A 17012-nucleotide genomic window follows, 5' to 3' on the forward strand; every position below is an offset into this window, starting at 1 on the left:
GAAGAAGGAAGAGCATTCCTCCTGTCCTTCCCACCTACTGGTAGAGTGTCCCCCTTCACCAGGGGCCTGTGCCTCCTTCCCCTCGGGGTGGGTGGGAGCTGAGGGAGTCCCTTCCCGGCTCTGCGTCCACAGACTGAGGCCCAGCACAAGGTTCCAGCATCTTCCTCTCAGAAAATTGACAAATATGGTCCCGGACGGTGAGCAGCTGAAACCACCAAGGGCTCTTGGACCTCGGGGGCGGATTTTCATCCTAAACCAGCCCACCTCTGAGTTCAAGAGGTGTCAGTACTTGGAATGCAGAGCGGGTGGAGCCAGGCTTTCCTGTTCCAGGAACCATGCCGCGAGATCCCAATGCACCTTTGGGCTGGACTCTTGGTGACAGCCTCCTTCCGTTTGTGACTGAAGTTGCAGGGACAGGAGCACACATCCGCCAGGTCGGACGTGTGGACCTCGGGTCTGGTGTGGACACACTTGACGCTTTCCCTCCTGAACGCCATCCTGCGATTACGCCTCCATTTCTTGCCCTCTTCAAAACTCCCCAGAAGTTCTGTGTAAGGACAAGTCACCAATATCACACAAGTGTGTACTGGGTCCTCTGCATCTTGGTGCTTCTCAAAGTCCCTACCTTGATGCACAGAGAGGGGGCGCAGGGGCTGCTCATTAGAACCAGTGACCTCTGCCTTGGCTGGGAGGGGGAGTGGTCCCCCCCAAGGGCAGCTTCTGCCTGCTGGGGCTGGTGGCGGGAAGAGTTGAACCTGAGCTGACTGAGGTCATCGAGCCGAGCTGGAGTCCCGGCTGGGTTGGTCACTGAGCTAGTTATGTAATATTCAGACCTTAATTTCCTCATGGAGCATGAATAGGAATGGAGGGGTGTAATGTGCACAAAGCACACCGATAACTAATGATGTCACCTCATGGAGACACGGTAAAACCTACCACGGGTTTTGTTTGTAAAACAGGGGTAGAGAAGTAGTTCACGTGTAAAAGTAATCCTGAATTGCCTCAGGATGTGGCTCATTATGGACGGGGGACTTTATTCTGCCAGTTATTGGACCAGGAAACTTCACCTGGATAAGGACATCCAGCCACTGTGCCCTTGAGGGCTCTGTCCTTCCCTGTGGCTCAGTCAGGCCTGGCCACAGTGGGGTTTGTAAAGGGCCTCAGAGTATTGAGTGGCTTGTCCTGGAGGCTTCAGCTGGGGTGGGCTGGAATCGTTATTTATTGTTGAACTTTTGTTAACCCACTGCATTGAGGGGCTCTGGGGGAGCCACTGAGTGATCTCTGCAGCCAGTTGCTTCTTCCTAGTTGAGTTTGAAGCCTGGGGTCGCCCTTGGGTTCGCCATGTGGGTGGGAGGCTCTTCCTGAGAAGGAGCATCTCTCCATGTCCCTGTGCAGAAGACTGATGGCGGAAGCCAGCCGCCTGCCTGCGGAAAAAAATCCCAGGAGGAGGCCTGGCAGGGGCGCAGGACTGAGCAGAGGACCTGGATGTGAGCCTGAGGTCTGCCGCAGCCTGGTGCACATGTGGGTAGGTGAACCTGGGGCTCTTAATCCCCCACTGAAAGGTGACCGGAGCCACTCTCCACCTTGGCTTGTGGCTTTCCAGAAGGGTCTACCCCCGGAGGGTATCCAGTATAAGAAGGAGAATGCCAGAATATTACTCAGCCACAAAGGAGTGGAGTGCCCACACCCCATGGTAGGCATCCACGGCTGCACCTCGAGGAGAGCAGGGTGGATGCAGATGCCAGGCACAGAAGGGCAGTGCCGTGGGACTCCTCCTAGCTGAGGTTCCTGCGGCAGGCACATCAGACCAAGAGGAGCAGAGGCTGCCAGGAGCTGGCGAGGTGGCAATGGGGAGCCGGAGTTTGCTGGTGGAGTTTGGTTTAGGAAGATAACAGTTTGGGAGAGAGATGGAGGTGGTGGTTGCACGGTAACGGGCATGGATTTGACGCCATGGAATCATCCCCCAAAGCGGCTAGAGTGGTAGATTTTATGTATACTTCACTACAATAAGAAATAAAGAAATTAAACTGTAAACACGGAACAAACAAGTTATAGAATAATTGTCTTTTTCTTTCTTTTCACAGCCCAGGAAGAAGCACCTGGCTGCAGAGATTACTCAACGGGCCGCAGAGCCCCTCAATGCAGTGGACTGGAGGACACGGACAGGGACCTGGGCTGCTATGTCCGGGCCGTGGGAGCCTTCTGGCCTGGACAGTGTGCCCTGAGGGAACCCAGGATGGGAGTCAGGCACTGGCCTGGGTCAGGCCTGGCTCAGGCCTGGCTCCCGCTCTTCAGTGGTCAGCGTGAGCGCTGCGATCCTCCTTTCTTTGTCTGTGGATGCGGGGTCATTGCAGTCGGCCTCAACGCCCCCTTAGCTCTTCAATTCTCAAATTCCATTTACTTTTGGATCCGGTTCCATCCTTTTAAATGCTGTCACCTTTGCTTACTTTTATAAACACACGAGAGCAAATCATATTTGTTTACTAACTTAAGCAATGAATAACAACAAAAACGTGAAAGAGAATCCATCACCTCTGAGCCTACAGGTTGCGAGAAACCCCCTGGCTCCCCCGGAGCGCCCCAGGCCCGGCCAGCAGCCTGGGCTACCGGAGTCTCCGGCCCTGGAGGGGGCGGGCAATGCTGCTCTGCCGCGCCCTCTGGTGGCCGCTTTCCGTCATGGTCACCAACCGCAGGGTTGTGCCTTGGGCTGCCCAAGCGAAAGATTTAATTTACTCCGACAAATATTACATCTGGTGCTTCGGGTAGAGACACGGAAAATGCCATCTCTCTTTTCTGGAAGTCTCTGTCTTAGTGGCCAGTGATGAAGATGCCAGAAAAAAGTAGCCCATTCATTATATTTATGTTGTGTGAGATTGTACCTCAGAGGGTGAAGTCAATGAGAAGAATAAGTAATTGAAACAAGCATTTTTGTTCCCTTGGCAGAAATTCAGTCATTAGCAATATACCTATTTTACAAAGGGAGATTAGATAAATTAGAGATTAAAGAAAGTGGAACAGATGTTTTTCCTCTGATAAGCATCGTTCTATCAAAAAAGCAAAGAAACAACAACAAAAAAAGCAAACCTCCCGAGACTTGGACTTGGTGCAGAAAATGTGGGGGCAGAAATCCTAGGTTGGGGGAGAGGTGGCCTGCACAGGGTCACACCTGGACGGTGTGGACGCTCTCATCGTGCCATGACTCAGCGCAGTCCTTCCATGTTGTGAGGGTGCCAGGCGCCCCATGAGTTTTGTGGGCTCTGCGCCAGACGCCTCGTGGACCTTATCTTCACCCTCGCAGTAGCAGCCACTGAAGGGCGGCCATGTTGTCATCATTACACGGAGAGCAAGGAGGCGGGGGCTCTGGGCGGGTGATTTGATTCAGATCAGGCCCAGCACAGTCATGGTTCTCAACTAGGGCAGCAGCAGCACTGGGAGCAAATTCTGGGCCCCGGACCTCGTGAATTGAGAACCTGGGTGGTGGGGACAGCAATCTGATCTTCACAAGGCCTTGGGTGGATCTGAGGCTGCTCAGGTTTGAGGACCTCAGAGGGCCTTGGACTCCTCTAGGAGACTGAAACAATGAAATCACAGGTGCTGGGACCCCAGGCCCCTGGGAAGTGGATACGATTCACAGTGCAGCCAGCTTCAGAGCCACTGGAGTAGAGAGGCCAAGTGGGGCTTGAACTTGCCTCTGTCTTGCTCATCCGTAGACCTCGCCTCCTGGCAGATTCTGTAGTGTGCAGCCTGCTTCTCCGTGCGTGGGGAGAACGCGGAAGCCGTGCACCTGACTACCCGCAGTGCAGAAGTGGCTAGTGGCCCAGCAAGCAAGGCCCACACGGACCTGGCATTGTGCCCTCCCGAAAGCCAGTTGGCTCCAGAGTGGGCCTGCTGTCCAGTGCTGTGGCTTCCCGGGAGTTGGCTGCCAGTCTTCGGGGAGATTTATTTTCCTCTGAGAGAGAGCCACAGGGAGCCATCATGGGCTGAACTGATGACCCTCTGGTCTTCCTCTGAGCTTGGCTGTGTCGCACTCTGCACCTGTGAGAGCCACGAGGAGCCCACGTGAGCCTGGCAGAAGGTAAGATGGCAAGAGCCGGTTCCTGATGGAGCTGCGGAGAGCACGGAGGTGACTCTGCCAGCGGAAAACTTTCCCTCTCCAGGTAGAAACCCAAACACAGCCTTCCCCATAGCACCTACCTTTCAGGATCACCAGGTCCCATTCTGTGCTTCTGTGTGGGTCCCCTGTTTGGAGGACTCTGGCTTGGTGACCAGCCCTCCGTCATCTTGCCTATTTTTCTCTCTCGCTACTTACCGTGGTCTGTTTTGCAGTGTGGGCATTTCAGCACGTATCTTATCTTTTTCTGTCAAGTTCATGTTTGAATTTGCCACATGGCCTGTCACCAGGTCTGGGGGGAGGCTGGGGCATGGTCAGCCCTCCGAAATCAGTTCCTGTGTCATGAACAGATGATCGGTGATGGATCCGTCAGAACCTGGGGTGGGGTCAGAAGAGCTTCAAGAGACAGGTGAGGAAACCGAGGCCCCAGGAGGAGTGACCCCCAGGGTCAGGCAAGTACCTGAGGGTGGATTCCTATAACCAGCCGGGGTCCCCTGCTAACTCTGTTACTCCCTGATTAGGGCCTGGCTTTTCTGTGTGTCCCTAACTGTTGACTCAGGTAGCCTACCTGTGGGTGCCTGTCCCTTCTTACAGAGGTCTTCTCAGGGGCTTCCTTCCATAGGAGGGAAGGTCCGTTTCTGTCTACAACTAAAGCTTTATGACGGGATCTACCTAGATGGTAAACATCACGGGAGAGAACCATTCAGAATAATGGCAATGATAATGCTCAGTTTGCTCAGCCACTCGTTTTTGATTTGACGGATGTTCATTGAGCATCTGCTACGTGAGTACTGGGCGCGCACTTCAGTGAGTTCATGGGACATTCAAGTACACTCTGCAGGGAGAACCCGTTGCTGTGGGAGCACGGAGGAGAGCTCCCACCCAGCGATGGGGAGGGCGTCAGTCAAGGCACCTAGGGTAGGCGGGGAGGGTGCTGGGAGGTACAGGAGAGTGTCTCAGGTGAACAGGAGGAAGGGGACCGAAGCATGGAATGTACACCATTTTCAAGTGTGCCATTCAGTGGGGTGTGGTCGTTTCTATGGTCGGTTCTCAGGTCGTGCAGACATCACCATGTCCATCTCCAGCAGTTGCTATCATCCCCAGGAGAACTCTGTCCTCTGTAAATGACACTTGACAGTCCCTGGTCCCCGGCCCCTGGCAACCCCTGTTCTGCTTTCTGTCTCTAAGGATGTGTCTGCTCTAGGTACTGCGTGGAAGTGTGATGATGCATTTGTCCTGTGCTTGAAGTTTTCTCTGAGGATGATGCTTCCAGCGTCAGCCTTGCCTGGCGTGTGTTGGTGCCGCATCCTTTCCAGGGCTGCATAATATTCCGTGCATGTGCGTATCCACCTGGCTGTTCCCAGTGCGGGGCTGTTGTGGACCACGCTTTTGTGCACATGGGTGTACGGGCATCTGTTTGAGTTCCTGTGTTCCTTGGTTTTAGGTATGTAAAATAGTATCTATGAGTCCCAAATTTGGAAAGCCCAGCCTTGCAGACATATGACGTCACTGAAAGGTGGGTTGCCTGCTCAGGTGGGGACAGTGAGGACTGCAGGAGCCAGCAGATTGGACAGTGTGCAACAGGTGCTTTTTCCTTCAACAATTTACAGTGTTCTGTGCGGCCGTGTGAGTTCACCGTGGAGTCCGGTTGTCTCAGCCGCAGCTTCTTTGGGAACCATTGCGTTTGGAAAGACTTGATGAGGAGGGCAGAGCTGGGGACCCACCCGGGGCCTGGCTGGCCATCCAGGAGGAACTCAGTGACAGATGGAGCCGAGGGTGAGGGACTGGACCCGAGAGGGGTCGAGGGACTGGACCCGAGAGGGGTCGGGGGACTGCAGTGAGCCCGGGAGGCCCTTCTTGTGCTCAGCCTGGTGGACAGGGAACCTTGGTGTGGTGGCTGACCCTGGTGTCTCCGTGGCGGGGGATCCGTCCACCTCCCTGCCCCAGGCTGAGGCCACTCAGTGGGGCCGCCTCTATGGTTCTTGAATGCAGCTCAAACCCTTTGTGTGCTTACAAGGTGCTTGCAGACACACGCATCTGGCAAACTAACCCGTTTTAGTTTTTCTTTGAATCTTCTGCCTGGAGAAGTGGAGGAGAGACAGTTGAGTTTGTGGGTGCACAGAAGGAACTTCCCTCGGGAGTAGAGAGCCTCTGTTGAGGATGCTCTCGCTCACTCGACAGGGAGAAGGACATTCCCTTAGTCATTACAGACATGGTGAAGAGAGCAGTCCAGCGTTTGTCTGATTTTCAGTGATAACAACTTGCCTGGATGATGTGGGCACAGGAGGCACTCCAGCTGAGGTTCCTCTTTTGTTCCAAGAGTTGTGTAGACCTGCATGTACTTCTGATGACACACCTAAAAGCAATCATGTGAGCTGGCCATGGTGGTGCATGCCTAGAATCCCAGCAACTTGGGAGGCTGGGGCAGGAGGATGGCAAGTTCAAGGCCAGCTTCAGCAAAGTAATGAGGCCCTAAGCAACTTAGTGAGAACATGCCCCCCCCCTGCCCCCCAAAAAAGGAAGGACTGAGGATGACTCAGTGGTAAAGTGCCCTGGGTTAAATCCCCATCACTAATCAACCAGTCAGTCAATCAGTCAAATGACTGTAGAAGTAGCTCTGGTTGAATCCAGTAAGAATCCGGTATGACAGGATCAGTTCCCTGTGGGACTTTGTCCCAAAGTCATACTTAACATGCCACACTATTTTCTCTTGTGGGAAGGGGCCTCCACCAGCAGCGGGGAGGCAGGCCCCGCAGCCTGAGCTGTGAGAACTGGTCCCGTCCCTGTCTGCGAGATGGGTGTGGTGGAGCCTGCACACCTCCCTCATTGGTCTCAGTCAGATCATGTTGGAGGAAGAGCTTTGCAAACATCAAGAGCCATTAGGCAACATCCTAAATCAGGAATCCGTGGCGGGCTGTGGAAAATCAGAAAACCAGGACTCAGATGACCGGTGTGTCCCTGGAGGCGGCCGGTGGTGTGGTGTTTCCCAGCAGCGCCAGCGCCCTGGGCCCTGCGGCCCTCCTGGTGTGAGGAGCTGGATCTGCTGCTAATGGTGTTTATTTTAGAGTCTACACCCCCCCCCCCTACTTCATCATGCCACAAAGAGAGGCATTTAGGTTGGACCATTCCACAAATATTTATAGAGCACCTCCTAGGAGTCCAGCATTGTTCTGCTTTCTGCCAACCAGGAGAACAAATAGAGATTGTTCCTGCTCAGATGGGGCCTATAGTGAGGGAGAAAGAGACATAAAAAAGCAACAGCAACAGCAAATAACCCCACACTAATAAATATGTGACTCAGAGCTGTGACAAATGCTATGAGGGGACACCGAGTGTGGAGCCTTCCTCGCAGCACGGCTGCCAGCCAAGCGGCCGCCTCTGGCCTCTGGAGGCAGCGGCCTTGGGCTGAGGCCTGACCTTGAAGGGGAGTCAGAAGCTTCTGGCAAAAAGGAAGGCGTGGTTTCAGGGCAGAGGGTCGTCCAGGAAGGACTGGGCTGCGCTGCCCCGGCCTGGGCAGGCCTCGGGGGTTTGGGTTTCATCTGCCTGAGGGGGAGGGAGGTGAGTATGGAGGGCTAGAAGGTGGGTGGTGACGGTCCCCTTGGGGAAGGGCCCCCTGTGGGGAAGGGCCAGTCTGGATGGTGAGCCAGGACAGACCAGACTGGCCAAGGCCCGCATGGGAACCAGTCAGGAGGCTCTGGCTGGCACCAGGTGGGAGGTGGCTGTGGGTGGAGCCCTCGCAGGAGGTGGGACGGGAAGAGAAGGTCAAACACTGCCACCTGTTTCCCTCTACAGGTTAGAAAACTTCCCTTCCAGCCTGCCGGGTTGAAGGACGCTGGGTGTCACAGGTTGGATGCGAGTGCTTATTATTACTCCCAGTGAATGATGAATGCATTCAGGCTCTTACTATTTTAAAAACTTTCATTAATCGTTTTGAAAAACAAATGCTCCTTTTCTCATGAGAAGAATCAACTGCGTAACATGTTATTTTTTGAGTTTTTAATTATATTTATTGGTGGCACCAGTGACACGAGTGACACCTCTCTCACTGGACTGACGTCTGGATGATAGATAATGAAGGACATGTTAAATTCCAAAGCAGTTGGTGATCACAGGGAAAAGAAAGTGGGCAGTCATGCCCAGTCTGGGGCACAACAGGCAGGCTTCCTGGATGCCCTCCACCCGGGAGGAACCTTAAAACAGAACAATGTGACAGCTTAGGATTTGGGTTGAGGCTGAGTGGAGTGCTGAGGTGCAGAGTATGGGAACCAGCACTTGGTCTAAGTGTCAGTACTCGCTGATGCTATTCTGGGATAGATGTTAGGATGAACCCTGTTCTGTGAGTGAGGATTTGGGATCATGAGAAATTGAGGGGTTTGCCTAAGTTGTACAGTAGAGCTGGGAGGTTTTTTTGGGGGGAGGGGCAGGTGGTACTGGGGATTGAACTCAGGCACTTGACCACTGAGCCATGTCCCCAGCCCTATTTTGTATTTTATTTAGAGATAGGATCTCACTGAGTTGCTTAGCTTTTGCTGAGGCTGGCTTTGAACTTGTGATCCTCCTGCCTCAGCCTCCCGAGCCGCTTAGATTACAGGCATGTGCCACAGTGAACTGGGATTACAGGCTGTGAACCTCAAAGCCTGGCTGAGCTGGGAGTTTTGTTCTTCCCCAAACTTTGCCTTTAATATCATTTATGTGACTGCTGCAGGACGCTTGCCCAGGCCCACCCAGTCACATTTACGAGGCACAGTGGCTGACCCAACTGCGGAATAAAGCCAGAGTTTTTACTTAGCCTGGGGCAGCACGCTGGGCTGGGTATCCAGGCTTCAAGAATCATCAGGGGAATGTGAGATCTTTATGTGAAAATGCCACCCACGGCCAGGCACACCACAGAGCCTGGTGCATCAAAATCTGCTGCCCAGGTGGGGGCATTTAGTTTGGAAAATACCCCTGGGTCACTTTGATATGCACCCCTCTTCCAACTGACAATACAGAGCTGATGATTTTGCTTCTCAGGTTTTCCCAGGGTCAATTGCAGAGAAAAGATTACGTGGAAAATTCCAGAAATTTGGCTGAGGGGATAGTTCAGTGGTAGCATACTTGTCTACCATGTGTGAGTCCCTGCTCCATCCTCAGCATTACAAAAAGGAAAAAAAAAAAGTTTTAGGTTGCACGACGAGTCCTGTGATGAAATCTTGGCACCATCCCTGCTGTTCCTACCTGGACGTCGTTATCAGATCCATTGTCACAGTAGCCAAGTGCTTGCAATCAAGTAATCCTTATTTTATGAATAATGGCCCCAAAGCTGAAGAATAGTGATGTTGGCAATTTGGATATGCCAAAAGAGAAACCCGAAGATGCTTTCTTTAAAAACTGGAAAAAGTGAAAAATCCTTGACTTAATCAGAAAAAAGGAAAAAACCTCATATGCTGAGGTTGCTAAGATCTATGGTCAGAAGGAAATTTCCATCCCTGAAATTGTGAAAAAGGAAAAAGAAATCTTGTAATTTTGTTGTTGCACCTCAAACTGCAAAAGTTATGGCCACAGCAAGTGGTAAGCAATTAATTAAGATGGAGGAAGCATTGCATCGCAGGGCTCAGTACTCTGGCCTCCACTGGGAGTCTCGGAACGTGTTCCCTGAGGAGGAGAAGGCACTGTGCAGCCTCTGCAGGGCCCGGTGTTGGAGGATAGACGCTCATCAAATTGGCCTTTAGTGTGGCCTTGCTCACAGGATCAGGTTATTCCCAACCAACCGGAAGCTCTAATCTAAGATCAAGGGAACTTTGATTTCCCAGGTGGCGGAAGCAGATGAGCTGGTGATGGCAGCAGCAGCAGCAGCCAGAGCGGGCGAGGGGGCTTCAGGGGGGTGGGGCACTCAGTTGTCTGAGCAGAATGGACGTAATGGACAGAGAAGTTGCAGAGACCTGGGATCAAATCTCAGCTCTTCCAGCATGAACCAGGGAAAATTCTTTAACTTTAGGGTTCAGTTTTGACTTCTAAAATGGGGTATCTCTTTCATGAGGTTGAGCATATTATTGGACATATATATATATATATATATATTAGACATATATTATTGTACAATAATATTGGACAACCTCATGGACAGCATACTGCCTAGCTAAGGTGACCATCTTGTCTGTTTTGCCCAGGACTTTTCTGCTTTTAAAGTCCTGTGCCCTGGGAAATTCTTTAGTCCCAGCCAGATTAGAACCGCTGATCACTCTGTGCTTGGCACAATTACAGGCTCAGGGATGAGGATGAATCACCTCCCATGGTTGCCGTCCCCCAAATCCCATCACACAGGGGCTGGAGATGTGGCTCAAGTGGTAGCACGCTCGCCTGGCAAGTGCGTGGCGCTGGGTTCGATCCTCAGCACCACATAAAAATAAAATAAAGATGTTGTGTCCACTGAAAACTATTAAAAAAACTCTCTCTCTCTCTCTCTCTCTCTCTCTCTCTCTCTCTCTCTCTCTCAAAACAAAACAAAACAAAACTCCCATCTCATGGTTGTACCTACCCCAAAAGGCACCATCCCTGGAAGGCAGAGTGGGGGAGCCTTGCATGTCTGTCTTGTGGAGTGATGATGCTCTTGAGTCACTGTTGAGACCATAGCCATGTAAATTCCACCTCTGATCTGGACCAGGTTTTGTCTGGAGCCCTGGTGAGATATGGGCTGAATCTGCAAAATCAATGACCAGAGCTAAAGTGGGAGTAGTGAGCATAGAATGCAGAGGGGCTTACAGCCTCTTGCAGAAGCAGACCCCCTTGGTAGGTGGACTCATAGCTAGTTGGTTCCCTCCTCCTTTCATGGGTAGATAGAGTAAGGCACTGAGCTTCTAGAATCCAAATCCCCCCTGTAACGGGCTGAGGCAGGTTAACAGAGCCCCTACTAGAGACTCTCAGTTCCATGCCAGGAAACACAGAGCTACCCATGAGCAATCTGTGTACAGAATTAAGCTCCTGAAATTGGGCTAAATTATTTGATTTAAATACCGGTCTATCTAGGAATGAGGACCTAGGCAATGTAGATTCCCATTAATAATGAATGATTTGCAGTATTCTAATCCTGTTAAGCATACAGTTCCTTTGCAAATGTATTAGTGGCAATGTGTGTTTGTGAATTAAACCCTTGGTGTATCAGGTTTATGAACCTAATTGTCTATTCAAAAGGCTATCACTTTATCACCTCATGAAAATTAAAAAGGTTCCTTTTGTTGGAGTGTTTTGTTAATCCTCCGAATGATATTTTCTCTTTCTTTCTCATTTTCTTTTTATTGAGCTTTATTATGATTCAAATACAACGGAAGCAAATCCTGTCATTACACTGAAATTGATTATTAAAATAACAGTGATAATTATACATAGGTACTAGAAAATAACACATATGGTATGCTCACAGGGAGATTAAACTCCCCTTTCCCCATTATGCTAAAAAAAAAAAAAATTCAAGGCACTAAAAATAGGAGAACAGTTCAATATATCTCTGATATGGGTTAAAGATTGAGTGACTGTTCTACCTCAAGGAAGTTTGAGTGATTTCCACTAAAATTATCATCTAGATCCAAAAATGACATCTAATGAGAAGATATGAACAATTCATCTGAAGATATCTTAATACTAGGCTCTAAATGGTTTGCAGGGCTTTCCTATTTAGCTTCTTTATTCATTTCTTCCAATTCTGTCTCTTTCCTTTTTGAAAGGCTAAAGTCTTTTAGGTGAAAAAATTTTGGTGCCTGTTCTCTGTTGCAAAATAGTACTCAGGGGAAAGTTTTAGCTGAATTCTGCCTGGCTGTATGTGAACACCAAAAGGATTCTTTTTTTTTTTTTTTTGTAAGTTAAAAAAACGCTTTTCTGTTAGTATGTGTTTAGAAAACTCAAAGGTATCTTTGTTTTTAAACTTCAACTGAGTAAAGACTTGTAACTGCTTTGTTTGAAGAAATTTTCTTTTGAAAAGCAAAGTTTGGGAGCCCAGAAAGTGCAGGCTCAGCACTGAGCCAAGCACCTCTTGCAGCTCTTCCTCTCACCTTTAGGGAATGTGGAGTGAGTGCATGGCTGAATGTTGGCTGCAGTGGGTCTGGGGACATTGAGACATTGCTCAAGCAAAGCATTGATCCTTGAAGTGCCATTAGGAAGAGATAGTAAGTGTTCTTTTCAAAAATAATTTCAAAACTCTGTTGGGAGACATCAGGCCTTCCAGTTAGGCTCCAGTGAGAGTTAGAATCACAGATGGAAGCCACCTTCCAGGCCATTTTCCAGTTCAGATACAACATATGGTTGTCTTTTGGTATGACAGTTTCCCCCCACCTTTGGAAAATTGGTTTTATATATATACTTTTCCAACACCAGTTGGAGTCCAATCTGATAAATAAAGTAACTCCCAGAAGTGGAGAGCTGTTGGTTTGGCCTTCAAATGTTTGTTTCCCCTTTTCTGGGGTAGCTCCAGGACTTTTCTTTAGGGAATGCAGTCCTCCCAGACTCTCAGTCCACATGGATTGGGTGACCAGTCTCACCTTATGATCTAGCAATGGACACAACTGCTCAGGTATATCCATTGGCAAATTCTGTCCATTCTGATTGTTCAGGAGGAATGACATGATCCAAATAAATCAGTGAGAGTCGAGCTGGGACCTTGTGTCTTCATTTCTAGGGTGAAAGGGGAATAGAAACCTGGGCTCTTGGTTGCCATCTTGCCACATGAGTGAAGAACCAGTTGGAAAATAAAGCAAACACAGAGGAAGGCAGAACCGAGGGACACAGAGAGGCAGGGCTGCCAGCCTTGCCTGCACTCCATCATTCCATCTTGTTTTTATTTTTAAAATATATTTTTAGTTGTCAGTGGACCTTTATTTTGTTTGTTTATACGTGGCGCTGAGCATCAAACCCAGGGCCTCACACATGCTAAGCAAGCGCTCGGTCGCTGAGCCCAGCCCCAGCCCCTTGCCTTTATCTTTCCTTTGTACATTTGAATTTCATTTGTGTTCTTTTCATTTATACAAGAAAGGATTCTGTCTGGTATTGTTTTCAAACTGGATAAAATACCTAAGGAAAAAAACAATCGAAGTAAAGTGACAGAATGCTATTCCTGCGTGACACAGAAGTAGGCTCTGATGGCAAATGCCAAAAAGGGGAGCTATCTGTCGTGTGGCGTTCTCACTGGAGAACCCTTTTGCCCTTGACAGGGAGAGCAGCACTGAAAGGGCAGAGGGTGTGCTCTAGACGTGGAAGGGCATGACTTTAAATTCTGGTGGAAGAAAGAGACTTTGTATTTGCATGTAACAGGTGCTAAATCACCTTCGATCTTTATCTGAAGCCCTCATATGTGACACAGCAGCCTCGTGGCTCCCGATCCTGTTGGGGAGTACATGTTGGTTTGGGTGTGGGGGTGATGGTTGTCAGGAGGAAGCAGAAACCCCAGTCCTGGAGGGCGTGTTAGCATCAGATTGTGCATTACAGGTAGACACAACCTCGGTGGCTTAAAGTCCCCTACATTTACTATCTCACAGTTTCCATGGGTCAGGAGCTGGGATTTCAAGGATATGATTAAGCTCTGGGACAGACTAAATTCCTTCTGAGGTAGAGGTCCTCTTTCCAGCTCATTGGTGGTTGGCAGAATTAAGTCACTTGTGATTGTGGGACTGAGATCCCTTCTCCTTGGTGACTTTGATTCTCGTCCCTTCACAACGTGGCAGCCTACTTATCCAAGGCCAGTGTGCTAGTTTCTTATTACGGTTGTAACAAATCACCACGGTTTAGTGGTTTAAAACACCACTGACATATCTCAGACTTGTGTGTCAGAAGTTTGGGCACAGCATGGCTCACCTGGTTTTGCTGCTCTGAGTCCCACAAGGAGTTGGCCAGGATGGGACCCTTTCTGGACTTGTGGGATGTAGCTACTTCTTCCTCACCCAGGTTCTTGGCAGGACGCAGGTCCTTGCAGCTGTGTAGGGCTGGGGTCTGTGTTTCCTTGTTGCCTGTCAGTCACAGGCTTCCCTTGGCTCCTAGGGAGCTTCCTTTGGGCATTTCTTTGGTCCTTGCCCATGGGCCCCATGTCTCAGAACCAGCATGTCGAATCCTGCTTAAACGGGAATCTCCATGACCCTCCCTGTCTGCATCTCGGCTGCTTCTCTTCTGCAGTTTCTCTGAGTCCAGCCAGCAGAAGTTGTCTGCTTTTAAGGCATTTATGTGACTCAGTTGGGTCCTCTTGGATAATCCCGGATAAGCTTTCTATGTGGGGGTGAATGTATCTTTAATTATATCTGTGAATTTTTTTTTTTTTTTTTTTTGCCATGTAACATAACATCACAGGTTCCTGGAATTAGTGTGTGGAAGTTCTGTGGGCTAGGGACCATTATTGTATCTACCACAGCCAGTAAAAGGCTCTCGCTCCAGTCTGCTAAAGTGGAGTCCTACAGAAGGTGACCCAGTCTCAGGAAGGGCTGTCCAACCACTTCTGCCATCTTCTACAGGCTAGATGCGAGTCCCAGGCCACTTCACCTAAAGGTGGATTACGTGAGGCTGTGGGTCATGAGGTCACCCTAGGGTGTGTTCCCCACAGTGTTAGCTGGTAGCTGGGTGGGAAGGGTCATTGGCTGCCTCACAATCGTCAGATAGGTGGCCTTTAAAACCTGTGCTACTGTGAGGGAGGGAGGATTTCATCCACCTTTCCAGAATGTTCTTTTCCTACTGCAGGCTGGCCCCAAGCAGCTTTCTCTTGCCTGACTCTTTCCGCCCCTTGTCTTCTACTGTTTCTCCCCAGCTGTGCATGAGATCTGCTGGGACTTCTGAGATTTTTTTCAGGGCATGGTCTGGCCAGGTCTTTTATAGTGCAGACGACAGAATCTATTATTGCAGGCTGAGAAAGGCAAGTCTTCGGCTTAGGTGGGGGCAACTCAGTGCCCGAGGGTGGTCCTGGGGGACATCTGGTGCTTCCGTCTAGGTTCTGAGTACAGAGCATTCTTGGCCTAACTGCTTGCTGGGTACGGCCCAGGGAGGTGGCCTGGTTGCTGAGAGGTCACAGAGTACAGCGTGAGGGGTGCTGAGGGAGTCCTTGAAGACCACACCACCACCTGTGCCAACTCGCCTCCCAGCCTCGATTTCGTGGGCTGCTCTTCTCAACTTGCTTCTTTCCATCTCCAGAAACCATTTGCAAAGTCAGACATTTCTTAAAGACTGATATTCCTAAACATCCCTAGGCCCCGGACCCCTCTTGCATATGGAGTGAGCTGGCCTCAGTTACTGAAAACTGGGCTCTTTGTTAAGTGGGGGTTTATCACCACCACAGTGAGAGGAACAGAAAAATGTCATTAAATATGTGAATGCAAACATGTTTCCTGGGTTTATATTCGCCAACTAAACATAATTATGTTCCTCCCCAAAATAGTGATACTTATTTTGTATCTTTTCTGAAATAGACTGTTTTGCATTTTGTCTTATCTAGAAAACAACCCGTGTAGCACAACAGTTCTCAGCAAAAGCATTCTATCTCCTACGCCATTTATTTAATCTGATTTCCTCTATTTCAGCTCTCTGGGAGTTTTGAATTTGTGTGTGTGTGTGTGTGTGTGTGTGTGTGCGCGCGCGCACGTGCATGAGAGAGAGAGAGTGATTATGGGTGGCAATCTTTGTGATAGGTAGGAGTTCAAAAATTGACCCTAAATGAATTTTATAACGCATTAAAATGTTGCCCCTATCCATTATCAATTTGTGTAGAGAGGGTGATATTCCGAAGCAGTAGCTATCATTTGGTGTTTCAATTTAAAATTCAATTCAGTTCACCTAGTTGCAATTTAATAGTGCTGCAAACATTTCCCGTGTCTAATAAGACACAAATCCACACTTCTCCTATGCATGGAAAAGGGCTGAGAAAAATAAGACCAGCCCCATCCAGTTCTGGGTGTGAGTTCTGCTAGCTCCAGGGCCTTGCTGGGGATCAATCTCATGTGTCTAATTTAAGCTGAAACTCAAAGACAGAAACTATAAAATGTAACGTGACTCTTCTGGTTCAATGGTTTCATGGGCAGATTAATTCTGAGATGTATTTAACCAACTTGAAGTTTAGGAGAGTTTGATAGATAAGAATAAGAACTCTAAAAGGACCCTTTAATAAATGAAGACTTACTGGGGTCTCTTATTTGCTCCTCTGACAGCAATTTCATCCAAATGCCTGGGCTTTAACTTTGTTACTGTATCTTTCTTTAGATAGATGATCTCATATCCATTTTGGAAATCCTGACACTTGAGTTCAGTATGCTTTCTTTCCCTTGACGTGCATTGTCTGCGAACTGTTCCCACCTGCAAAGACTGGTCTGTAAAACTCAACTGGGTCCCTGGTACCTTTTGCCCGAGGTCCCAGATTATCACCCATATAGACAATACAGAATACGAAATAAGTGACATATTTCCTGTTCAATTTCTGTTAAGATGCATGTGCTGACTTACATGTAAATAGCCAGGAGATCCTGTGGCTGGGTGGAATGAATCTGGGGAGGGAGACTCCCTGGTGGGTGCAGCTGCCCTGTGTATGTTTTCTAATGTCCTGGGTTCTGCAGAACTTTCAAAAAATTAACACACTCACCAAATATGTTTTTCTTGCTCATTAACTTGATAAAGCCCAGTGGTTTGGTAGAATCACAGCAGCAAGCTGTAAATGATGTATGAAATGAAAAGTCTTTGCTTGCCCAGCGAGCAGGGGGAGAGCGCTGACGATGCTTCGTCACCACTCTGGCTGCTGCCTGCAGTGACAGCTAGGCACGGAGTCAGCGCCTTACTAGAGGTGACCTCAGGAGTTGAGTGAGCCTTGAGCTCATGGGCAGACCCTGGAAGTCCCAAGGATTCCCTCGGCTTTCACACCCTTCCCTGGGGATCCACAGACAGTGTGGAGGGAAGAAGTGAGCTGGTGGCC

General features: G+C 49.4%; 1 long non-coding RNA gene across 1 annotated transcript in view; it reads left to right on the top strand.

The window, feature by feature from the left end:
• Nucleotides 1–2593: 2593 nt before the first annotated feature.
• LOC139706012 (uncharacterized) overlaps nt 2594–17012 on the top strand; it is a 220756-nt gene continuing 206337 nt past the window's right edge. Inside the window, exon 1 of the long non-coding RNA XR_011707687.1 lies at nt 2594–4075. This is a non-coding gene — a long non-coding RNA (uncharacterized lncRNA). The remainder of the gene's footprint in view (nt 4076–17012) is intronic.

The sequence above is a fragment of the Marmota flaviventris genome, chromosome 6, assembly GCF_047511675.1.
Source record: "Marmota flaviventris isolate mMarFla1 chromosome 6, mMarFla1.hap1, whole genome shotgun sequence".
NCBI classification, from domain to species: Eukaryota; Metazoa; Chordata; class Mammalia; order Rodentia; family Sciuridae; genus Marmota; species Marmota flaviventris.